Source organism: Paralichthys olivaceus, chromosome 9 (assembly GCF_024713975.1).
Source record: "Paralichthys olivaceus isolate ysfri-2021 chromosome 9, ASM2471397v2, whole genome shotgun sequence".
Taxonomy (NCBI): domain Eukaryota; kingdom Metazoa; phylum Chordata; class Actinopteri; order Pleuronectiformes; family Paralichthyidae; genus Paralichthys; species Paralichthys olivaceus.
Window position 1 is genome coordinate 9,733,839 of NC_091101.1, and position 18,586 is coordinate 9,752,424.

The following is an 18,586-nucleotide window of genomic DNA, read 5'->3' on the forward strand; positions in this document are numbered from 1 at the left end:
CCCACACACTGGCCTTTCTAATGCTGCCTGCCACAAACACAAGTAAAAACATCCAACATTAAACGAGACAATAACCTTTCTGTAAAAGATTTTATGTGGTCATAGTTGTTCTTTTATATTGCATGAATAAGTCTATTATCTATGGCTACTACGTGTGCTTCACCATTAAGTACATTGATCTTTTTAAGGACAGAAACATCATAAACCGCCCACTCTTGAAGCAAAAGTTTAACATTTTCCGTATTAGAGATTAATTATTTGGAAGTATAGAGAATTTCTGAGGCAGCTCGTCAAATAAATCACAGACTGATGTGTATGGCAGGACAAGATAATCCCAGGATATGATCTCCCTTTTTGTGCATGTGAGTCAGTGTTTGCAAATGTGCTAGCTTGTACATCTCTGTATGATCTCTTGCCCTCTGGGCTGTAATTAATTAGAGTTGCAACAAGGCCTGATTAGGATTCCTCTGGGATTCACAACCCCGACGACCTTTCCATCCAGTCTGCAGAACCCATCCCGACCTAATGCAATTTCTCCCATTGCAATGTACTGAATGTGTTCGCCGCTCATTTAGCTGCTTGTCAAACACGTCCTGTACAACCTATGGGGATGTGTATGGACCAGTGTAGGAATGCAAAATGATATTATTTATTAAAAAGACAACGCTGTTCTGAGGAAACAAATGAAAATGATGCTATGGTATGTGGCAATGGTTTAATTGGTACATGGTTTATTAATGCGATTTAGCAAAAACAGTAAATCCCTCTATGCATTCTGGGGTGAAGCTGCCACTGGGAATATCTCGAACACCAAATGCCTTTTGTCCTTGGCCACTAAGGATTACTTCCACTAGCCAGCTATTGAAATTGTTTCTTTTGATCTCACGTTGCCAAATTGGGATTCTAATTCAAACTATGAAAAATTAATTACCATTTTCTGGGGTTTCAAAAGAAACTGGTGTGATCAGATCCAGACACTGTTGGTATTAAATATGTTAAACACAGTCTTTCTTCTGACATTTTTGTTGCCTGGTCAGGATGTAGAGTGTTGAATTAGTGATGACCTTCATGCTGCGACTCTTTTAAAAGAAGTCAGAGCGTATACTCTCCGCTGATGTGGTGCGTCAGCAATTACTCAGCAATCCAGCTGAAGAGCCAGATTTGTGGAGTCTCCACACCTGCTTTCTGCACTTTTAAAATGCATAACATGTCAGGGTAGAGGAAAACTCATTCATAATATCCGTCCAAAGATTAGTTGTTTATCTCCTCAGAGGAGGAATAAACCCAACAGTCAATGCAAAATCTTAACATCTTCACATCATTCCATATTTGCAGGGATGGAAAGAAACACATTTACAAATTCATTGAATAAAACATCCATTAAAATGACAAAAAAAGGATTTATGCAGTCTTTACAAGTCAACACGATTTAAATGACTTGACTGACACCTATCAGTGCAGCCACGTCTTCCTGAAAACAGCACGACTACATGCGAGTGGGAATAACTGTTTGTCCATAATTGACAGTGCTGTAAATTAAGTGTTTTTCCTTGATCTGACACAAAGTGTAATTCTACTCAATAGCTTTGATCGCCAACATATGACTTTACCCTTCACTCTATCCTTCAAACAACCACTCTTATTGTTCTCGCCCATTAATGACGTTTGATACAGCATTTCATTTACGTGACAAATTAAGTGGCATTCTATCTCGACTGATTGCCAAGTGTTTAACTTCTTTGTCTATTTAAATGGACAATATTTAGCTATGTAATTAATTTCTTTAGCTGGAAACACAATTGATTCATTAAAAAAAAAAAGAGAGGATTCTCCTTATCTTTCCCCAGAAGGTTTGCACCCACAATTTCCTGTTCTATTTCAAGCATATAAACTATTCAGTCGAGGCCAATCCCAATCAGGACACATTTAATAATGGTGGAGTCTCAGTCGGCTATTCAAAGTTAGTTGACCTTACAAAATTGAAATGAAAGGAAATTAATTTTCATTGAAATGAACAATATGCTTAACAACCAATCGCAATTTAGTAAAGCTTGAGAGGTTTTCCATCACATCTTGTCTGGATATTCTGAGGACATAATTGTAGATGTTTCCACACAAAAGTGTACAGTCATGGATTATTGTCAACTGAGATGAAGCCTTTACTTTATTGTTCTAATTCACAATGACAAATATTCCACATATAAATTTTTTTTTTCAAAAAAATATCCAAATCTTGGTGTGTAAGAGTGTAAAAATAGGGACTGAAATAAAGAAAAAGAGAGATTCTTGTGTCTTTTCCGAAAGCCATTACTGGACAATAGATATTGATTCCGGCTGCACCACACATTGGAATACTCGATGGCGATCCATTTATCTGTTAATCTGTCTGCAGACCAGAGGTGGAGAGCCAATGCGAACGGGAGCCAATACACCAAAGTCTACATAACATTTTATAAACTAATTAATCAATGCTGGGCCTCAGCAGAAGCCAAGAAAGCTGCCAGAGAACTGCAGAAGTGCAACACTGCCACCTGCTGCCACTCGGCCCCAGTTCATCTGAGAGTGGGAGTGGCTTTGGCGCCCACAGTGGCATCAAGATGAGAAAACAGGCCCTGCCAAACGCTGTCATATTGTGTTTTCTGGTTAAAAGAGACAACCACTGATTCAGCTGTTGTGAAGCTGAGGGAGATGAGCATATGGCCTCAGTAACTAATACAGAACACTCTGACAATGTTAATTATAACTTGCAGATTTAATGGGGATGGAGAAGTTTGAACCGAGCAACATTCAAGGTTAGTGTGTGATTTATGCAGGATTTAATCTGGTTGTTGGAATATGCTGGAGTCGATTGATAACCTTTATAGTAATCTATTATTGGAATTAAAAAGGATGTTATATTCTTTTTCCCAGGAAAAGAAATCAAAACCAAAGTAATTCTTAACATGTTTAAGACTTAAACAATAAACAGCTCTCAGTAGTCATTAGTTTCCATATGTATACAACACAGGGTTTGAATATATTGGTACATTAATGCTTTCCTGGGCTGCTCATTGCTAAATTTACAAAACTGAAAACAAGTATTATGATGAAGTGAAGAATCAGATCTACCATTCTGGACAGTTTCTAATTTTGAGTAAATTAAGCCTGAATTCAAGATGAACCCCTGTGTATTACTCTCATTGGTTTGACATCTTTTTTGTTGAAAATGAATAACAATAAGAAGGAAAGTATTTTCTTTTCCTTTGTGTATTTGACCTTGTTTCTATTTTATTTTGACATACATAGCTGCTGCTTGAATTTCCCTCAGGGGATCAATAGGGTAATATATCCATCCATCCATCCATTCATTCATCTATCTATCTAATAACAGTAATAATAAAAATAATTACAAAATCATCCAGTTTAAGGTCTTCTGTTTGTATTTTGTTTTTATTATTTCTAATAAAAATCCAATAAGTAGAAAATGATTGATGGGCTAACCCTTCTCTTTGCCACAAACAGACCCTGCACATTCGATGAAAAAATATGAAAGAAATGCAATGTGGTATTTTACAAAGTGATGTCATTAGAGGTCTTCTAGAGTAGAAGACTGTAGAAGACCTGTAATGAATTAATTATTATAAATCCACAAAGAGAATTTCACTTATATTAATTTGGGATTTAGAAGGGGTAGTGTTGTGTAAAAACCTACTGTCAATACAAATCACAGAGATAAATTGCAGATGAAAATCTGTTGTCATTATGCGTGTTTACAGCTGGAGTTTCGCAGCTGTGTCATCTGTCATCTGTTCAAAATCATATTTAAAAACCAACTCTCATCAAATTTTGGAAAGCTATTAAGTATGAGGCAGATTGCACGACGCTAAATGTTAAAGTGGGTTGGTGGGTCTCCAGCACCTCAAACAGAAGAGTAAAAAGAAAGATAAGTTCACCTCTGCCTCTATCAGGGTTTACTCAGTATTCTCTTCACATTTGCAGGACCTATGCAGCAGGAAATTCCAAAAAAGGAATCATTCAAAGAGGTCCAATTGCAAAGGTAAACACACGTCAGACACTTAAAGGCTCTTTTGAAGTGACATGAAACTGCATTTTAATGCCGTGCCATCCCCCACCTACGTTTCTGCAGCTTATTGCAGAATAAATTGATTAAAGATCTGTGTGAACTTTGTGTGTACTTTATGTCGCCTACTTCTCCAGGCTGGAGGGGACTTCTGCAAATGTCATGCATCGCTATCAACAATACTGATATGATTACCTTTAAATCCTCAAAGCATTTGTTGCTGTTTACAGCCATGTGTCATCATAATGCTTACAAACCACAAAAATATGTTTGGTTTTATCCCCAGTCCTGGCATTACTTCATATTCTGCTTTCACAACACAGGCCAACAGAAAGAGTTTGAGTCCTACAGCTGTAGCAGTGACTAAGTGGCAAGTCACTTACAATTCATTAATCCAGGTCAGTTTAACTTAAAGACTTATATATAAGTGTATAGTATATACTTATTTATATTTGTTAATTCCGCTCTGGAAACTTTCTTGCAATTCACTCTGACATACTGATATTCTTTCATTTTTCATCCACTCCTCTTTTATTCAAGGTTTTTCTACATTTAGCCAAACCTGAAAGCTGCTCAGTATTTTCAAACTAACAATTGATGAAATAACTCAACTGACCTTTCCGATGGTGGGTTTTCCTTTGCTTCTAGGTTCTCTTGTTTGCGTGCTTATTTAATCATTGGTTTGCTGCACAGTTAGTTTGGATGGTATGCACTATATTGCACATTTATTATCCAGAGATATTTGAAGTTATATAGGTTTGGTTATTTCATTTGATTTCAGGTTTGAGAACAGGTTAAGGTCAACATTTGAAAAGGACCAAAGAACATATGGGTAACAACCAGTTGTGATGGAGCATTTTGCAGTTTAAGCATCAGCCATTTTCCTCAACAGATGGTGAGACCAAAAACAGAGCTAAAAAGGAAATGAGTATTGGATTAACATTTATTGGGAGTGTTGAAAATAAGAAACTGTTACCAACACATTTGCAACAACAATATTATAAGCTGATGAAATATCAGCATTTGCAATTTGTTGGGTCCATAAAAATAATTTAATTGAGATTTAAGCATCGCAATTGTCAATTAAAATGTGTCCTGCATGTAAACTGTGCAGTGGCAATCCAAGTTCTAATTATGCAATGTGACAACTGTAAATTAACTAAATATGACTTCATTTTAGACAACACCTGCTTAATATCCTTCACTCCCACGTTGGATGGACAAACAGGCTATTCTTCTGGCTCGGGGCACTGGTGTGTAAGTGGGGTACAAATGTCATGTCTCATATCTTATCATATCATGTCCGCCCCGGCACTGAGCTGAAACTCATACGACCAGCAAAGCCTGTGTCTTGATGGTTTTGTAAATAGTTGCATCCTGTCTTCCATTATGTTCTCTTGCATTAATTTGACCATTTAGCCTCTGTGAGAAGGTAAGTGTACTTTGTGTGTCTGCGTGTATGTGTGTACAAGGGTTAGTGTGTTAGTGTCAAATGCAGGTGAGACATTTCCTATATACTGTAGGTGCACATGTAAACTGCCCAACCAACACAAAAAAGAAAATTCCCTGCATCTGAATAACCGTAACAAATGACTTGCATTTAGGCACATATGTTTTTGAAACCTTTTGGGATATAACAGGTTTTTAGTTGAGATGGCAGAGTCCTAATAAACTCTGATTGAGAGAGGTGTCAAGTCGTAATAACATTCTCTCTTCTTTTAGGGCTGCAGAGTGCCACTTAGCTCGGGATGGAGGATGTGAGCACTTGGCCTACCTGCTCCAGTATGCATTTTTAAAGGCTAGGTGGGACTCAACTTAATGCCTGGTGTTTTAACTTATCTCTCCTGCATCTCGCACATGTCATTCTCCACTGCATGTATGTGGAATCTTGTTCCTGTGACTCTAAGGAATATTAGGGGAGTTGCATATATATATTGTCCTTGTGTTGCTTTTGTGTGTTTTCATTTTGAACAGGGCTGGATCCAACAAGACTCTTTACAAGATAAGTGTTGTATAGGAAAGACGAGTGTATATAAAAGATACTTTTCTGGAGTGCCCAGTAAACACAGAAGCCCACACAGGAACCATCCACAAGGCCTTTGCACAATGGACCATTATTATTATTATTATCATCGTTTAACAGAATAGAACTTTGCAGAGCGATATTGCAGCTTTTATTTTTCTGAATTTGGAATGATTTTAGCCAAGATTTTACTTTTGTCACGTACAATTGGAATGCATGTTTTTCATATATTGGTCTTCAGCCATTGTTCACAGTTATTTTTGTCTCTAAAAGGACATGATGTTGCCTATACTTGAATCTCAGATCAAGGAACACTATAAATGAGTCAATGAATGAATCTAATTTGCACATCTGGGACTGGTTACACACAAACAAACAGGACCCTCGTTTATTTAAATATTCAAGAAAAAACTATGATCTTGGTTCAAGATGTTGCAGCAGTTCCGATGGAATTTCGAAATACATCCTGAAAAGGCTTTGGTTGACTGTATGCTTGAATTATGTATCATGGCCAAAGAAAAAGCAGTATAATACCACCATTATTAAAATTACAGCTAGCAAGTGAATACATACCAATTATTGAGTCCACACTCACACCAGTCAACAGCATTTAACATTTCCACTTCCACCACTAATCTTTAAAGACATCAACTTTCAAATTCTATTCACTCAGGGGCTTCAAGCAATTACATGTTGTTTCATCAATATAAACTATGCTTTATAAATGAGATGTTTAAAGACCCCCCCCCCCCCCACACACACACACACACACACACACACACACCTCCAATGAAAATCAAGCCTGTTCAGGTTATCATACGGTGTCTTTTATATCATACCAGATGTATAATGAGCAAAATAGGCAGGCAGAGCAACAGCTGAGTATTTCCACCTATAAACCTCAGTGTACCAATAACAGTCTCCAAAATAAAAGTCTGACAGATAGTCACATTGTTTGGAAAAAGGTGGAGGGGACATCAGGGTTGAGATGAAACACTTTTGTTTGCAGTCTTCAACATATGCGGGGGGTTAGTCAGTGGGGGTCAGTATGAGATCGGCAGGGGAACAAAATCATAATGGTACTTCAAAAGGACGGAGACTATCACAATAGTCAGTCGCATGAAACGCACATCGACTGCACACCAAACACTCATATATATATATAAATATACAGTATATGTATTCACATTCACAGCTTCAACTCCATCCCATCAATTACACAATACCACATCAAGCACTGACAGTCAGACCAGCAATAACAATGTCCTATACAAGTGTCCTATAATAAGACAAAACACAAACAACTCAGGGAACAACTTGTTCCCTGAGTTGTCAGCCAAGTTAAAGATAATGAATCAAACTTCACTTTAGAGGTTCACTTAAACTGCCTTGTTTTTTCAAAGCTGCAGTAAGTCAGAGAAACAGCTCACAAGTGTTCATGAGTCAAGTTCAACCAATCACAAAAGTTTAAATATTACATGAGAAAATGTCATTACCTTTTCCAGCTTTTTGACCCTGAACTGCAGTTGGCGCAGTCGTTTCTTTAGGATAAATTTAGCTCAGATTGTAGCAGTAAGCAGATTTTAGCGATCCAGACTGCTCTGTTGTTAAAGTAAGGTAGTAAGACGCTGTGGTCTGCTTCTAAAAGAGAGGTACATGCCAGGCAGGGCCAGTGCCAGTCTCTTCTTCTGATTTTCTTTCTCTCCACCTGTGTTCTCATTACGTGTTAACTGGCTGATTGGCTTACACCTGAGCCGTCGAGTCATAACTGCTCATTGGATTCTCTCCTGACTGAGCTGACCAAGCTCACCATCCAACAAAGACTCTCTTCTTATGATCCCCCTTCTTGTTACCTGACTTATTGGAAATAAAAGGTTTGTGGGGGGTTAAGATACCTTAAACATTTTCACTCAGGGAACACTTTGTAAAAACAGTGCTTTACTTAGCTGAAATGATTTGGTGATGTGTCTTCGTAAAGTGTGTTCGTTTGATATTCTAGGCCCAGTTTTGTTTTCTTGATTTCATTTATTTGGCACGACCACCTTGTACAATCCTCCCCCACATTTTGAAAACCTTTGTTTAATTTGTGTTAAAAGTCAACAATAAATAACTTTTATTTTCACAATTGCTTGTGTCCCTTATTTGGAATATTTGTGTTATTGTCTCCAGTTCCCTTGAGACACACAAAGTGGAAGTAACAAACAGGAAGTTTCCTCTACAGCAGTGAACACAATACAATACCTTCTAACACTATCATGCAACAAACTGAGCTAATCTGAATTCACTCACTCATCTGTTGCTGTCATAACATGAACTACATCACACATCACCCGGGTTACACACAAGGCTGTCATGGGAAAAATCGATCACTTTCAAAGTTAATGTGGACGCGTCCTCAGTGAAAGCTAAGTTAGCCAAGGAAGCTGCATAAGGTAGCTGGAGTGGGCTTTAAGAATATCTTTCGTTCACAACATATTATTCGCTGAGCCAAAGGCTGATGTCAAAATGCATTACCTTTCAAATACATCGACCTGTAGGCAACCCAGTACAAGCTTCAGAGCCAGTTTCTAATACTAGCTTATGCCTGAATTACTCTGATATTTGAGTGTTTGATAGGCAGATGGAGCTGCAGATGTAACTACGTGTCAGAACTAGAGTCAGTACCTTTAATTTCAGTCATGCAGCACCAAACTGCACACACTTTGTCAGTCCCTAAATATGCTAAATGATTTTTCCACCAAGATTAATTTACTGGGGGTACCCGTGGTCACATTTTCCATGCCATATTCAGAGGGAAATGTTGAAAAGAAAACGCTGTGATATTATTAAAAAAGTGATGGATCTTTTCCAGATTCATACTGAAATCCATTCAGTACAAAATCCTAGGAGAGAGAGTGGCAACCGTGTTGCACTGTTTCTCATATGAATACAAAGACAAGTATTGTTTGATACAAAGCAAATGTGACTTTGTTCCAGCATAGAAGGGGAAGTTTTTCCTCACAAGTAAACAGCCTGCTTCCCTCTCTGCTGCCCTGTCTGTAAAACAATGACTGCATCTACAAAAGAATGAAACATTCACTATTAAGATAAGTTTTTACAAACAGAAGCACAGGTAAGTGAAGACATCAAAAGTTGGGTGAACATGAATTATGAAGAGACAAATGATGACATGTAGATGTGTGAGAGTATCACGAAACAAACACAGCAACACACAGGTGGATAAAAAGATAATGCAGAAGAGGTGTTGTTAGAGAAATAAGAAGAGGAGGAGGAGGAGCAGGTGAAGAACAGCAGGATGACAGTGACAGATGAGTGCGAGAGCTGACAGAGTGATGGCAGTTTATCAGCATCTGGTCCGCAGGATCACTTCAGCTCCCAGACTCTCTTTCTCATCCGTCTCTATCTCTCCCTCCCATATCTCCTGACCCGACTCTCTCGCTCTCACACTCCTCCCTCCGCTCTGTGGCTCATAGACTGACAGTTCTGACAAAGCACCAAGATTTGAAGGCAAGGCTCTTTTTTCTCCCTCCATGCTCTCAGATATGCACACAGCGAGAACAGTGTCCACAGAGACACATCCACACACCAATTAAGACACAGAAACACCACGAACAATAGTTGTCGATAACATCAGAGATCATTTAGCCAAAGACTTTATTGCTTTTACATTAACATATTTAAAATGTCAGCCTCCTCGTGCAAGAGCAGAGGATTTATGCCGACATCCCCCAGCTGATTAAATGTGGTGTTTCGGGATAAAATACAGCCTTGGCGAACGGAAGAAGAGAGAGTCAGGGGAGGCCAGGCTCACACTTCATGTGTACGACACCTTAATTGCGTCAATGATTACCCCTCAGCATTACACTTTCCCTGCTCATATTTATAGTTGTGTCCAATTTTCATTATGCTCTTCATTATGGAGCATAAATAACCTGCGTAAATGTGCCGCCGCACCACGACACACCCCATAACATTCCCAAGTGATATCCATCTTGTCCCCCAGTGATCCGGTATTACCTGGCTGAATTATGTCTATTAGCTGCGTGTGGGTACTCCCACTCCATCAGGAAGGCAGCCCACAGATGACAGCATTAACTTTTAGGCTTTACGGCATCTTCTTTACCCAACACATACCGTTAATCAACTTAATGGCCACCATGACCCCTTTCATCGTGTTTAATAAAATAAAAATATGAATAAAGCCCATTACAGTCTCTATTGTGGAGAGTCTCGGCGATAAATCAGAGTGGTTCTATTAGAAGGATTGCCTCTTTGACAAGTCAGGTTGGTTGCACTAAATCATCGCTCTGTTTGCTTTATTAAAGATCTTTTTTTACCCGTTACAATGCTTAAAGGTGGAATCTTTAACTTAACACACGTTCTGGGTCGTATTTCAATCCTCTGCTGTCCTTTAGCCAGCAGTTAGTGTGAAGGCTTCAGAGCTAATATTTCTTCCTCGCCTCTGAGTGAGCTCTGCCTCTGTTACTATTGTGAGGCCTGGCTTGCCTCTGACAGATGTTTCTTCTTGTCTACATCTGCTGGAGTGTCATGTGTTAACTCCTGCAGGTTTTGCAAATGTTGAAATACCCAGAATCCTTCAAAGTGTATTGTTTTCTGCCCTCTGTGCGAAACTGAAAAATTGGCAGGCAATTTAATAGTCTCAAGTTTGAACAACCATTAAACCATCCACCATTTCTCTCAACATGGTGAGTGTGCCAGTCCAGAAAAAAACCAACATACAGATGAAACTATCACATTTGAACTAAAATCATACAGCAACACTAGGTAGTTTCTATACCTTAAAATAACTGCTTCAATATAATTTTAATGGTTCACAAACGTATAATAGGGAGAATATGTCTGTCATTGCCACAGCACTCCCTGGACACCCGTAACTGCACTATGTAACTCTAGTGTACCATGCTGGAAAATGATGACCTGCTTTATGGCATACGTCACACAGCAACAACCAGAACCGGAGCTAGCAGCAATAGGAGACAACTCGCTTGCCATTCACATGAATGACATCATGGTAGAGCCACCGAAGAAAGTAAAGAGGACATTGTGAGAAGAAACAAAAAAGAAGAGAAAAGAAAGTGACAAGAGTAAGAAACAGAATAAGCAAGAATATCTGAGCACATTTCACTGGTGAGAGCTAAAAGAGGCCAAAGGATGCATCATGCAAGAAAAATGCTGACCTGGTGTTGTTACAAAGATCCCAATTTATACTTACATCAGTAAGTTATGCATTCCACCTGTAGGGGGAGCCTGAGTATAGTCAAGAGCAAAACTTGCATTGTGTTGCATTTGAGCTGCTCTAATAACTAAAATGGATCAAATTCAACATTAAAAAATCTGCCATTTTGCTCTGACATCACAATCAGGGTTGGAAGCTCTTTCCATACTGCTTTGATCCATGCTGCAAGTTGTATTTCACTGCTTCCCATTGATCAGCAACTAAAGAAACGGACCATGTTTCAAGGTAAAACAACATATTTGATACATATTAGCTACATATTAGCTACAATTAGACAAAAGCTAATATCACCTTTTGATACCGTTAAATGATACAATGATGTCTTTCCCCACCCCTCCATCGGCATAGTGGTGAGTGGATAATGACTTAATTTTCATTTTTTGGTGACTATCCCTTTAAGGTGGTTCATGCTTCATTTCAGGATAACTCCTGAGCGCATAGCTTTGGAGGATTATCCTGCACACCAAACTGGGAGGAGACCCAAAACTCGCCGGAGGCTATACATAGCCGAACGTATCCCATCTGGCCTGGGAACGCCTCACCATCCCACAGGATGAGCTGGAAAGTTTGGCTTGGGAGAGGGATGTCTGGAAACACCGAGCTGCCCGCACAACCTGATCTCAGATAAGAGGATGGATGAATGGATGGATGGATGGACTCTGAGAGTGACATCAGAAGAAAGTGGCCGTCGTGTGAATATGGTTAATTAATACATATAAAGCGACAAACATGTCAGTCATATTGACAAAGAATTGTACTCTGACTCTGCAGTTCTTGTTAGTCGTTAAAGTTTAGCAAGATTAGCATCTTGTAACTTGTTTCAGTCTTATGGCTCTCGTCTACCAACCTTTCAATGGCAGCCGGCAGCATTTCACCTTTTCTCCAAGAAAAAGCTCTGATAAACCATCTGTACACCACCTGCTCACCTTGGCACCTAGCTTGTGATTATAGACATGTTGGACAACTTTGAATTATCATTAATGTTGCTTGCATTTGTATGATGTAGATTGTTCCCAAACATGTTCACTATATGAAAGAAAGAACAAAAGAACAAAAGAATATTGTAATGGCAGATGGAATAAAGAATAAGACTCAGATTCTGCATCCAAGATGAATGACATCCCAAGGCAACCAAACTGAGCGAGGGCAAAGGCCAATCGTATAGTATGTTTTAGTGTGATTGTGTGTGTGTGTGAGTGCATGTGTGTGTGTGTGTGTGTGTGTGTGTGTGTGTACAATGGAAAGCTCAGGACCACATTCTGTTGAATTATGGAGCAACCCTTAGCTGGAAAGCATTAAGTATTCTTGAGCAGTTTCCCCCCCCCAAAAAAAACTCAGTCCTCTGTTTTCACCTCTCTCCATTCCCACCCTGCCTTCTGTTCCTTGAAATTCTTCTCTGTGGTGACTCAGAAGGAAGTCCTCTGCTTTTAGTTCAAAGAATTATCCTCCAACTGGATAATTTGTTGTTTGTGCTATAGGACAAAGTGATGATAAATGGAATTATGTCTAACAAAAAACACTATCACCGACTGTGGTACAAAGGCCTTTCAGTAAACTCTCAATTCAAGGATCTGACACTGCTCTTGAATTGCTTAGGCTCACTCGGGATGGGTGGAGGAATTAATTTCAGATATTACCAAACAGCAGGGTACACAGCTCCCAAGACGCCTCAGACAAAATCTTTCATCCCTGTTAAAAAAAATTGAATGGGGATTTAAGGAGAACACAGATAATTCAATCTTTATCTGTGGCAAGTCACAATGAAATGTTAAGTTGGCATGGGATCCTCTTAGCTCAAGGTAGGACCGTGGAATGAAAGGACGACACATCTGAAGCATCTCCCTTCTGCTCTTGAGCAAAGGATTGAAACATGCAGACACACACACACACACACACACACACACAATCTCCCACAGACATGCGCACAAAAACATGAAAGGTTCTCATCAACATATCAAAGCTGTACTACCTGCTGTTCAACATGCTATATGCGAACCCTGTGGAAGCCAACAAGGCAATGTACAGCCCACCCCTGGAACAACACAACACTTATATGTATCGCACTGACAGCTCCTGCAGATACCAGACAGTTACAGATCGAGATAACTCTCAGGTGTCAGGTGTACATGCGCCTACACACAAACGTGGACATGCTTGGCATTCCGCTCCACAACCACAGCACCTCTCCCTCCCTCCCTCACTCGCACTCATGCCCGCACAATGTATGAGAGAAAGTTTTGCAGGAAGATAAAACACATGGAAGGACTATGAAGAAGAACCTGAGCTTCGCAACATCAAGCCAAACTCTCGGAGATACCCAATAACATCATATAGATACAGCTCCAGAAAAGCTCCACTATAGCATTACAGTTGTCAACATGCATCGAATGCACTAGTTTGGAGAGCCTTACACCCAGTCAATATGCAATTTGAGGCTGGTTGGCAGAGAACATTGGATTGATTGATTTTGACCTTTCCCTGACAGTACCTGCTACACATTCTCAACGAAATAATGAAAAGTGTTGAAATCCCTCCATCTTTAGCTCTTTTCTTCTCCCAAATAAGCGCCTGTTGTTAATCCCACTCATACGTCTGGCTGCAGGTCTGCTTTCTCTCCTTATCTCTAGAGCAGGGGGGGAGAGACTCAGGGGGATGATACCGGCCATATCGATTTGTGCAAACATGCGCACACGCACTCACAAATACACACAAACACAAACACACATGTTTGGGGGCTTGCTTCTTCCACCACTTGGGTCAGAAATTAAGTATCAACAACTTCTTTCTGGATTTCCATTGAATTTAGTAGATATGTAAATATGGCTGCCTGCAGATGATCCCTAATGACTTTGGCGATCCCCTGACTTTTCCTCTTGGGCTACCATGAGGTTGGCTTGTGTCATTTCGAGTAATATGAATCAACAACCAGTGAATTGTAATGAAATTTGCTGATGACATTCATGCTCCACATTGGATGAACTGGTGGAGACTGGGATCACGGTTATGATACCTTTTCTTGTCATGTTATCGTCTGGTCTAATTCACACGTTCAAGTTTTTTAACAAAGCTTTATTTTCCCTTACCATTTGTGTACTCTGCCTAAAACTGGCATTTGTCAAAGGCAGCTAAAAACTGAAATATCAATAAACAAAATTATATTAAATGGTTAAATAAACTACAACATACAGCCGAGAAAGGCTCTTTTTAATTTAAGTTATTATCACTATGACAGATTTTGAATGAGATTTTCACGTTGGCTCCCTGAGCCAATGTACAGTCTATCACAGGCACCAACATCTCGAGATGGATGCAATCATAAAACTGATTTCCAACTCTGTCAACTTCAACAAACCAACGACTGCGTCACATCAGTCCCAAGTCAAAATGAATCAACACCCTCTTTCAGTGAGAAATGTAAAAGATCCGGTACATTTCGAGCTGCTACTTCTGCTCATTGGTGCATAGAAAGGTTATAATACCCAGTTGGGGAGGTCACTCTATGAAGAGACACAACATCCTGCTCTCTTCTGATGTGGCGTGAAAAAAAGAATTCCCTTCAGAGAGAAAGTGAGGCTATTCCTTGTCAATCCGTCAAACTAAAGGACGCAAACTAGAAAATGCCAATTCTAAATAGAAGTCTCTTGTCTCACGCTGAGCACAACTTGCAAAAGCCAGCAGTCACATGAGGGTTTGAATAGAAATCTATTTTCTGGCCTGAAAATCAAACTGGCCATCATTCTGTCCTGCCTCACCTCTCTCTTGGGGACGTGTCACATTTATAACATGTAGTCATTTTCCCAGCTGTCAGACCCTGGTCTTGCTGAGCTCTGTTTCCCCACCCGTCCTGTCAACCTCTAATTCTAATCTGCTCAAATGCCCCTTTCTGTGTGTGTGTGTGATGAATGGAGAATGTTTTTTTTTTAATGTCTTTGAATTAATAGATCTCTTTCCTTTTATTCATTATGAATGTGTGTGTGTGTGTGTTCTGCAAGGGTCCAGACAGAGAGGTGGCATAGCAAAGTAGGTCATGACAGAGGTTAGTACTGCATTAGTGACTGTCAGTGACAGGACAGGAGGGTGCAGTCACCAGGGCAGTCTTCTCCCTCTCAATCACAGCCTCGCGCAAACACACGAGCGTTTTGTGAAACGTAGCGTTCTGTCAGGGATCTGAGCCAGCAGGCCGTGACACACATAGAGGTCAGTGTCTGGAACAGGCGGACGTGTCCAGTCTGTCTCTTGCATGTAGGCGCAGACATGCAAGAGACAATGCTTGCAATATGACAGGGACACTTGACCTGCCGGAGTCCAAACTGTTTGCCCTTGCTAAAGATCAGGAAGCTCTCAACTTTTTTTTTTCACTCTGTATTTCTTTTCCCGATGCTCTCTCTTTTTAGCCCGAAGTGACTTTAGATTTTTTCTTTTCCCGCGTTCGCTCAATATTCAAAGATTTGTTCCTTTAAGCACAGATGAGTCTTTGTGGAGCCCTCTTATCAGGATCCAGTTCTCAGACTTGACTCATAGAAATCTGTTTCATCGCTTCTGCTTTCTTACGGTTCAAAACTCTCACGTAAAAACATAATGATCCAAGCTGTTTCTGTTGTCTGCTGCGTCAGTCAAAGATTCTTTTTTTTAATGTTTTAAGTCTCTTCGGCTTCCATCCTCAGAAAGTCTGGGATAATTATGGGAGTGAAAAGACTCACTATCAGAGCAGATTAACAACATCTCACTTGGCTGAACTCTGCACTCCCTTTTATCTCCTCAAACGCAGTAGAAGAGTAGACGAGTTACGCAACTCCCACCTTGGGGACCCAGCCGACTTTCCACCCGACTTCTGTCTGTCTCTGCATGTCTAGGGCGCTGCGAGTCCTCTGCTATTTGATGTGCGTGTTTGAAGCAGCCATGCAAGTGGGGCAAAGAGGATGTTGTTCACAGCTCTTGCCGCTTTGCTTCGCTCCCTCGAGGAACAAGTTTCAAAGCATGGCAAAGTTAGACCTTTCCTGGTTCTACATTTAACACCTTTTCAAATCGGAGTGCCACTGTGCTGGGTAGCTTTCTTCCCACCTTCCTCTTTTATCATATTTCCAAAGACCGTCCTTTCATTAACTGACCCGCCCTGGTACAACTCATTTAGCCAGACTTTGTCCTCAAAAAGAAATTATCATCTGTTGCCAGATTTCTTTTTCGCAGTCGCTAAAAGCCACTTTAATGCAAATGGATACTAACTCTTTGTTTTACTTACTAGCTCTACCAAGGAGTTCTATCCATTTGGTTGTTGGTTTGTTTGTGAGCAAGATAACACAAAAGCAAATGAACAGAATCCACAGTTGTTCATTTGTTGGTTCGTCAGCAGGATTATGAACAAACTACTTGATGGATTTCCACTAAACTTTGTGGAAGGGTGGAATATGGGTCAGGAATGAACCCATTTAACTTTAGTCAGATTTGGATCAGGGGGCGGATTGAATATTTTATTTTCCCAGATCTTTCTCATAGATCTTGATGATAAAAAACAAACATGTTGAGGGGATTGATATTTAAGCGTGTGTGGAATTTTGTGAGTGAGTGAGTTTAAATGCGGTTTCATAAGGAGACAGTTGGACCTTGAGGGATGCACTCTCTGAGTGCCATTCTTTAAAAAATATTGAATCATGTCAGCGTGATGAAATCTTATACAATACATCAAACATCAAATTCTATACATCAAAAAAAGTTTTTTTCACTCTACTCATTAGCTTGAGGGAAAATAAATTAACAAGTTAAACTTTGAGTTGATTAGTCTCTGACAGATCTGGATAAAATTTTCACAAGAACATCCCTTGGTGTGGATTGCTGGCTTCATCTGCTTCATGGATAAAAACAGGGCTGGGCATTAAACCAATTTCAATTATTACTGCAATATAATTTTTATTAATAGCAATATAAAAAAGGTTAAACAAATATGTCATTCTTTGCTCTTAAAGAAGAGTTTAAAACCACAACCTTCAGTCAGGTGCAAAAATCTGTTTTTAAATAAATAGTAATATGAAATGTAACATGACAATTATCGAAATAGACTGATATGATTCATGATATAATGTTTGCATGGGGAGAGTTTTCCATCCTGCCAAATCTCAAAAGTCGAACTATATCAGTAAATTCCAGGTCTAAATTACAAGCTGCAGCTGCTCTGTTACTTCTCTTTTATTACTTATTTTATTTAATTTATTCTCAATTTGTTTTCTAATTTTGTAAAAGCTTTTTTTGTATTGTGTTTTGTTGCTTTTAGAATTTCTCGTGATGCCTTTCATTTATTATATTTTTTTTACCTTTGATTTGCCTTATTATTGAAATGTAACTTTTCTTTAGAACAGCATTCATGTTTTTATTTATTATTTCCACAAGGAGGCTTTGCTCTGGATAAAAAGTGAACACAATCAGATTAGTACATACAGTATGCTACATGTGTCCTTATCCTGTATACTAATACTGATGTGAGCTTAAATTTTCTCCAATGCAACATTTGAGATGACTTGATGGGTGCTGTTTGATATTTCAATAGGTATGCATACTGCATTTTCATATCTGTAATGTTTAGATAGGACTCCATATCCATCTCAGGAAGGGGTCAGAATGCAAGCTTATAGCATTTTCCTCTTTCAAACAGTGTGTAACATCACAGCACTGTACCAAACAGGCCAGAAATTAGATTTTGAAACATTCCTCTCATGAATAGCCTTGTTGGCATTTCTTTCAAAGAGCATTTTTCATTAGTAGGACATTTTTTGTTGTTAGTGTAGTTTCCTATGAAAAATAGATGGAACAGACACAACAAGCAACACAAGGTTGATTGAGCTGCATATGAAACCAAGAGATTGCATGCTTTGATTTAAAGCACTATATACATATCAAAAGGTGCACACAGCATTTCCAGTGATAAGAAAGGAAAGATAAAGCAGCTTGTAAATGCAAATCTACATACGTGATATTTCGAGGACATGAGTAAAGGTAACATGATGCGAGAGCTTCAGGAGTTGATAGGATGTGACAGCTCTGCCAATCTGAGGAATTAACAGAAATATCAAATAACAGAAATATGTGTCATTTAAAAATGTGTTTATTGTCCGCTGGATCGTATCCAAGGTGAAAATGTAGCTCCGGAAATCCAATGTTGCATTCGACAGTAAAAAGGAGGATGTGAAACATTTTTAGACATCACTTGTGATACTCGTGTACACGGAACTTTATTTCCTGCCTCTTAAATTCTAAG